Source organism: Pavona decussata, unplaced genomic scaffold (genome assembly GCF_977016875.1).
Source record: "Pavona decussata unplaced genomic scaffold, jaPavDecu1.1 SCAFFOLD_166, whole genome shotgun sequence".
NCBI lineage: Eukaryota > Metazoa > Cnidaria > Anthozoa > Scleractinia > Agariciidae > Pavona > Pavona decussata.
Window position 1 is genome coordinate 29,696 of NW_028145577.1, and position 8,351 is coordinate 38,046.

Here is an 8,351-nt window from a genome sequence, read left to right on the forward strand (position 1 = left end):
AAAAAAGAAAAGAGGAACCTAACGCCACCCTCTTAAACATTGACAAAAACGATAAACCTGTCTTGTGCTCTAACAACGACTTCAATCTTAAAGCATATTTTTGGCACTTCTTGATTGTCACCTTTCTAATAAAACTCTTCAGCTTTCTAAAAAAAAACATTATTGTAACCACTCGTTTACGCTACAAAAGAAAAATATCAGGACAGGATGATTGAAAATTGACAATGAGAGTGTTAAGTTCAGTTGCCTGAGGATTTCTATCAGGAAAATGGAATTGTAGATGTGTGTTCACGTTTTCCCTATTTTGGGAAAATTGGGAATTATTGATGATGTTTTTTCCCCAGAAATGACTTATAGTTGATATTTTTTCTCGGTGCTCTGAGCAATTCAATTACGTTTAAGCAATTAAAGTTATAATTACTTAGCCAGGTGAAATATTGTGTGCACCTTTGACAAGCCTACAATAAATTTCCCACGAGGATGGCCCTTTAACTTATCAACTTCTTAAAACACCAAGAGAAATGGAAGAATAGAACTAATTAAATAAGCTCAAAGAAGCGTTCAAAAACCTACAATAGTTCTCCCTCTACGTTCATAAAAGCTCCACTTCGGTTAAGACTTGATGATTTTTTCGGAGAAGGCAACAAATGCACCTCTGTCCATTAATCTTTGGTTCTTGTGGCCGTTTGGAGAGTTCAGTTGCGTCTTAATCTCCTTCGTATTGTCACTGGCCATTCATCGTCAAAAGATGTTTTATGGGAAGCTTGTTTTAAGCCAGAGGTTTCAGGAAGGAAAAGTTTGTTACACCGATTGTTGCTCCTGGAAATATGCCATATGTTTGCATGGCCTCTTGAACGGTAATGGCACATAACCAGTCTTGCAGAATGTCTTCCAGTGCTCCCTTTTGTTTTATCTTGGAGTTTTCTTTCTCGCTGAGTATTTTAGATATCTGACGTAGCTGTTGATGCGATATAACGGCGTAACTGTTTAGACTTTCATAAGGCACTCGTGTTCATTCAATTGCATGTGCCATACTTTTTTAGGAGACTATCCGTAAGCGTTTTGATGAGGTTTTCCTGATTGAATGCTTGATCGAATTTCTCCGTGGCGTTTGAGAGAAAATCGCCGATTTTGTTCTTCCCCATTGAAATAGATGTTCAAGAACTATAATTTTTAATTTAAACTATAAGATTTTCCCCTGTGGCAAATGAATAAGAGGAAAAGCCTCTCCTGGTCGCCTGAAATGAATTATTTAAAGCAAGAAACTGGGAATTTCCTGTCACCTGTATCGTCCGCATTTGGACGGTCCAAATCTCACTAATGCTAATTTTCCTAGCTTAGCCGGGTCTTGTTTTCCCTTTTTGTTTTCGAGATATTATTCACAAGGTCATGATCAGAGCTTCATCTTCACTTCTCAAACCGTGATCACCAAACTTCATCTGCCTTGCTTCGTGTCTGGCTCGGTGTCTCAAGTGGAGAGTAAAAAAAGAAAAAAAAAATTTGCGCAAAGGGGCATAGGAGTCATGGATACCGAAATGGTTCATCAAGGATGCTTTTAAACTCTTCATTGCAAATGCCAGTTTCTCATTTGGTTTGCTGGTTCTACCCTGTTTTCTGAGTCCCTACCACTTGGAATCCTATAAGACATTGAATTCTTCGTGTTACCGCACTATGCAAATTTATTAAATTATTTTCTCTTTTCTTTGTTCTATTATCTCGTTGTCTTGGGCAATATGGAATTTAGCTCCTTTTTGTATAAATTTAGTTTAGCGGCATTCTGAACTTCATTTCTAGTTTATGTTCTTGGTGTTTTGACATATCTTTGTAAAGCTTCTGTATTTTGGCGTCGTATCCTTGCGGTTTAGGATCTAGTATGGAGAATCACCGATAAGGTTTCGTCGGCGTTTCGTTTTGTTTTGTATCGTTCCTTACTGATATGTCATTTTTCCTTTTGGAACTGTCTGAGGCTGGGACGGGCTGGTTTATTTTTCCCGTACAGCAAGTATCTTATGGTGACTCCAGTAATAAAAATCTTGAAGTGAGAGCTGGTTGATTTAGCAGATACACTTCCCCTTGAGGATGTTTATCTTGGTATTGATATTATCAAAGTGCGGGCCGGGTGCTTCTTGACAAGGAATAAATTGTATCAGGTTCGCATTCTGTGTTGTTCTTTGTCTGCACTCTAATGCACTAGAAATTACATAGACGACTTTCGAACGGAAGCTTAAGACTTCGTCTTTTGCCACATTTCCTGAGAATCTCTGAAATAAGTTTATATGACACATGATTGTTTTCTTTACAGCGTTGTATTTTTATTGACGTTTGATGAAGAGAGAGAGAGAGAGATCAGAGAGAGAGAGAGAGAGAGAGAGAGAGAGAGAGAGAGAGATCAGAGAGAGAGAGAGAGAGAGAGAGAGAGAGAGAGAGAGAGAGAGAGAGAGAGAGAGAGATCAGAGAGAGAGAGAGAGAGAGAGAGAGAGAGAGAGAGAGAGAGAGAGAGAGAGAGAGAGAGAGAGAGAGAGAGAGAGAGAGAGAGAGAGAGAGAGAGAGAGAGAGAGAGAGAGATCAGAGAGAGAGAGAGAGAGAGAGAGAGAGAGAGAGAGAGAGAGAGAGAGAGAGAGAGAGAGAGAGAGAGAGAGAGAGAGAGAGAGAGAGAGAGAGAGAGAGAGAGAGAGAGAGAGAGAGAGAGAGAGAGAGAGAAGTAGCTGGACTACTCAATTTTTCACTTCTGTTAATGACTGGCCATGGCGGAAACGCCAAAACAAATGTGCATACAAGAGCTTCTTGACACCATTATCTTCTGGAAGAGCCAAAATCTTCGGGAAAGTGTAATCGATCTTCTTTGCCTAATCGAGTTGACATTTGGTGCAGATATCACCTATCACTGACTATTAAATGCTGGCCAATCTCAGGAGGATGTTCTCACATATTACTTGTAACATTTTATACATTATTAATTTTTTTTAATTTCTTCGCTAACTATATTCGAAAAAAAAAATTTAAACAAGAGAGGATCTTGAAAGTGCGACGGAAAAATGAAATTCCTTATAGAGCACAAATGTCTGCCCACAGGAGGACCTTGAAAGCTCGACGGAGAAGAAAGAAATTCCTTACAGAACAAGGTAACCGGGTACCTGTAACCCTTTTGGAATTCGACTGTAATTTCACGGTTGCAATTCCATAGGATGAGTGAAAATACCACGAACATTTGTCTCGTCGATTCATTTTATCTAGGGAGGTCCCACAACTGAATTTGGTAAATTTCTTAACAAATAACACACATCTCCTTGCGGACTTGTCATGTAGGCTTTCCGACATCGTTAATTGAAATAGCTGTATTAACATATTACTTGTAACGCAAAATTGAAACCCAAAAGCATCAAATTCCTTTCCATAATAAGTGCTTCTTCGTACGAAATTCAAAGCTAGCAAAATTGGACTGCTGTTTGAGAAAATTGGCCATAGCATTTTTCCAAACTTACAACCGAGTGTCGCGAATAGCTGGTCATTTACTTTTCAAATATATAGTTATGTGCTTTGCCTGCGAACTTTGTTTTATAAATTACTAGAAAAAAAGAACACTATCAACTAAAAGGAGTATCACGGCGTTATAAAAGCGTTTCTTTTCATATTTTCTGAAAAGCATAACCGCACTAATTAGGCCATTTATATGATGTTCTGGACCCATTAAAGGTGTTTCAAAAATAATATCGTATTTCATAAAGATGTAAAACGCATCACGAACGGCTACTGAGTATTATATGTAAATTGAAAAATAGTGAATACCGTCCCCCTAGAAAATACATTCTAATATATAGTTTATCATTAGCAACTCTATACCATATCAACTAATATTTTCAAAGTGATAAATAAGCCATACATACTCTCATAAAATGAAGCTTTGCAGTCCTTGTCTCTAAAGAATAGATCTCAGAATGAGCAATTTAACACTAGATGCTTTCATGTTATTGGAAAAATTGCGATGCTATTTATTATTTAAAACCAAGTTTCCTAACAGGTGAATTTTTCTTATGCTGTTTAAGCAGGTTTACCCAAAAAGGCTAACAAAAAATATAATAAAAATACCTTTGAAAGTTGGCGAGACGTGCTCTGTTGAACAATTATCATCTATCTTTTAAAGACAATAATTTTAACCCCAAAACTTTACGACTAAAGAAATAACCTAGTTTTTAATCGACCGTCGCTTTTGCGACATCGCTTCTAGTAAAACCTACTTTTAAGAACACGTACGTCGTACGACATTTCTAATGCGGTCTTGCAGCCTTGAAGTTTTCGTGTAGGCTTTCCGATTTCGTTATTTGAAATAGCTGTACAAGTTACTTGAAACGCAAAGTTGAAACCAAAAGCATCAAATTCCTTTCCATAATAAGTGCTTCCTCGTACGAAATTCAAAGCTAGGAAAGTGGACTGTTGTCTGAGAAAATTGGCCATATCATTTTTCCAAAATTACAAGCAACTAGTGTCGCGAATATCTAGTTATTTACTTTTTAAATATATAGTTATGTGCTTTGCCTGCGAACTTTGTTTTATAAATTACTAGAAAAAAAGAACACCATCAACTAAAAGGAGTATCACGGCGTTGTAAAAGCGTTTGTTTTTCATATTTTCTGAAAAGCATAACCGCACTTATTAGGCCATTAATATGATGTTCTGGACCCATTTAAGGTAATTCAAATATAATATCGTATTTCAAAAAGATATAAAACGCATCATGAATGGCTATTTATTAAGTATTATATGTAAATGGAAAAAATAGTGAATACCGCCCCCCTAGAAAATACACTCTAATATATAGTTTATCAGTAGCAACTCTATGCCATATATAACTATTATTCACCGAAGTGGAGGTAAATATCCATCACTTTCACCGACACTGAGATGAATAATTGTTTTAGTATATAGCACACAAACTGACAGAAAACCTATTTTATTTCTGACAATATACCGACAAATGGTATGAAATTTTAAAATCTCGCGCGCAAGACGGCATGTGATTTCTTATTGTAGAAAGTTCCGTCTTGCTTTCTTGCAGACAAATAAAACTTTTAATTTGGAGACACTTGTTAAGTTCCTACAGTGTAATTTCTTCAATTTTTCTGTGAAATCCGTCTTGTTGTTGAAACCATGCTGAAAAATGTTTGATGTTTTATTGTAATTTTAGTGCTCGGTAGTTTTCGTAAACAAGGGATTGTACTTTCATTTTTCGCCTTCGAATATGTGACCCTCCACGGGAAAACAGGGACAAAGGTGATAGCACGCTAGCAACACGCTTCCACTTCAAAACAAAAGAATTTGATTTTAGCACGCTTAGATAGATAGATAGATAGATAGATAGATAGATAGATAGATAGATAGATAGATAGATAGATAGATAGACAGACAGACAGACAGACAGACAGACAGACAGACAGATAGATAGATAGATAGATAGATAGATAGATAGATAGATAGATAGATAGATAGATAGATAGATAGATAGATAGATAGATAGATAGATAGATAGTTTAATGATCAATACATTGCAGCCCGAAGGCTGACGCTTAAGGCGTGTTCAGAATCTTGCCCCATTACTGAATCTTTTGTTTTACAGGACACGCTAAAAACAATAAAAGCATGACCTACCGAACAAAGAAGCGTGATCCATCGAACAAAAAAGCGTGTTAAACTTCAAAACAAAAGCTGTGTGTGAAACACACCAAAGCGTGACAACTTAACTTTTATTTGAAGGAGACATTCGGAAAAAAAAAAAACTTTTTCGTCATGCTGTCAACTTGCCATCCTTTATTCGGAAAAAACCGAAAACTTCGTGCTATGGATTTGCATCAATCCTTCTCACAATTGGTTGACACGATTAAGATTTAACGAGCTAAAAATATATTTTTCTCTACCGGGTAGCGTCAAGTGCATTTGTGTACGTGTATGAGAAGTACCGGTAAAAATTGTAAACATCAAAAGAACAAGAAACATTCCCCGCTTTTTCGCTTCAAACAAAATTAATTTCAAACATGATTTTCTATCACTTGGAAAGGACATTCAAATCCCACAGCACGCTAACATGCTTCTGAGCAAATTTTGAGCGTGTTTTGTTTTCGGCAAAATGAAACTTGATCTACGTTTTTCTGGTTACCTAGCACGTGACACAGATTTGCCCATGATAAGAATTTCGAATGTGTTTCCTCACCGTAGAAAAGTGAAAATAGCAAGGTTTCTATCACAGTTCGAGCTCACTTTGTTTCTCGATACAGTTGAATGTGGTGTGGTTTATCAGAGTCATTCATAATGAGAAATTTATCGGAAGTGTAAACAAGAGAATTCGCTAAAGTATGACACGCGTAAGCGCTGCAAAACGGGTACAAAAACGAAGAAAAATTAATGTTTTTCAATCTGACGGGAAAAGTATTATGCAAGTTTAAGCGCCTCTGTCACGTCACTTGTGTCACGGCAAATTGAATGACATTTTGGTTCGTTGGAAACTAGGAGCTGCTCAACTGTCTTCGCAGGAGCCTATAATCGTGTGGAAAATATTCAATAAGCTTTGAAAATGACGTGCCTGATATATATCCGTACACTTCTTCAATCTTCGGCAATTTTTTGGTCGGCAATATAGATGTAATAGTTGTGCTGTATCTTCGAGATCAAGTTTAAAGTAAGTAAAATGAAAATTTTTGCTACTTTGACTTTCATTGTTAATTCACAGTTCGAAAGGGATCGCCCATTGAACGCAAATCAGTCGCGTTTATTTATGAACTTTGCTCAAACTTTCGTCTCAACAATGACAGCTGAAATGACTTGGTGTTGTTTCTGTTATTATTCAAGCGTGTTCTTGAAAGTTTTAGCGTGTTAAAACGCACGCTAAGCGTGACATCGAGCACACTTATCGAAACAGAAGGTTTAGCGTGCTAATTATTTCCAAACAAAAGGTAGTGTGTTCTAAATTGTTCTGAAATTAGTATGCGCATATTCGTGAATCTAGACACGCTAAGCGTGCTGTGTTAGCGTGTTGTAAGCGTGCTATCACCTTTGTCCGTGTTTTCCCGTGGAGGGTCACATATGAGGTATTCTACGAGCTATTCGCTTGTGTGGTATATAATAACTAATATTTTCAAAGCGGTAAATAAGCGATACATACTCTCATGGAATGAAGCTTTGCAGTCCTTGTCTTTGTAGAATAGAACTCAGAATGAAGAATTTAACACTAGATGCTTTCATGTTATTTGGAAAATTGCGATGCCATTTATTATTAAAAACCAAGTTTCCTAACAGGTGAATTTTTCTTATACTGTTTAAGCAGGTTTACCTGAAAGCCAAAAAAAAAAAAAAAAGTCAACTAAAAATACCTTTGAAAGTTGGCGAGACGTGCTCCGTTAAACAATTATCATGTGTCTTTTAACGACAAAATTTTTGCCCAGAAACTATAAGACTAACGAAACAACCTAGCTCTTAATCGACCGTCGCTTTTGCGACATCGCTTCTAGTAATACCTAGTTTTAAGGACCCGTTGGTCATGCGACATTTCTAATGACACCCATTTATTCTAGCAACGGGTACCAACGCAACGCACCGATTATAGTAATGCCCCTCTCATCGGTCACCTACGCCAGGCCCCAGTTGTTCAAAGGCCGGATAACTTTGTCCTCTGGATAAGTCACTATTCGGGGTCTAAAATATACTTCACGTTAAACGTTTTCCAAGGTTTTGGTACACTCCTAAACTAGACTGTGGTTAGAGTGTGCATATTCGCTTGTACACGACGAAATACTGAAATCTTTGCACAGATTGAAACTGTCGGATAGTGACTTATCCACTGGATAAAGTTATCCGGCCTTTGAACAACTGGGGCCTGACCTCTAGGTTTCGCTGCGTGAAAACTTCACTTAAGGCAACTTCCTTTATGACGTCACTATGATGTCAAGAACGTAACGCATGGTAAGCCACAAAATCAACCCCACCCTCAGGTAAGCGAAGTTTATTTCCACATTTATGGATGTATTTTAGATACCTTTTAGAATTAAAGCGAATTTTCCACATAACGGCTGTAAATCGATCTTCATTTTATCACACACTGAGTTTGTAAGAAAAAAAATGGCCTTGGAAATTTCCTTGGCCGTTTTGTGTTTAGAAGAAAAAAAATGGCCTTGGAAATTTCCATGGCCATTTTGAGTTTGTAAGAAAAAAATGGCTTTGGAAATTTCCACGGCCGTTTTCAAGGCTTGCATGTTTAACACCCTTTCTTGCCAAAAATTACCAAAATTTTCAACGCCTTGGAAATTTTTCGAAAAAATAGGACAATTTGTGCAATAAATTTTTGTTTCTGGCAATAAAATTAGTTA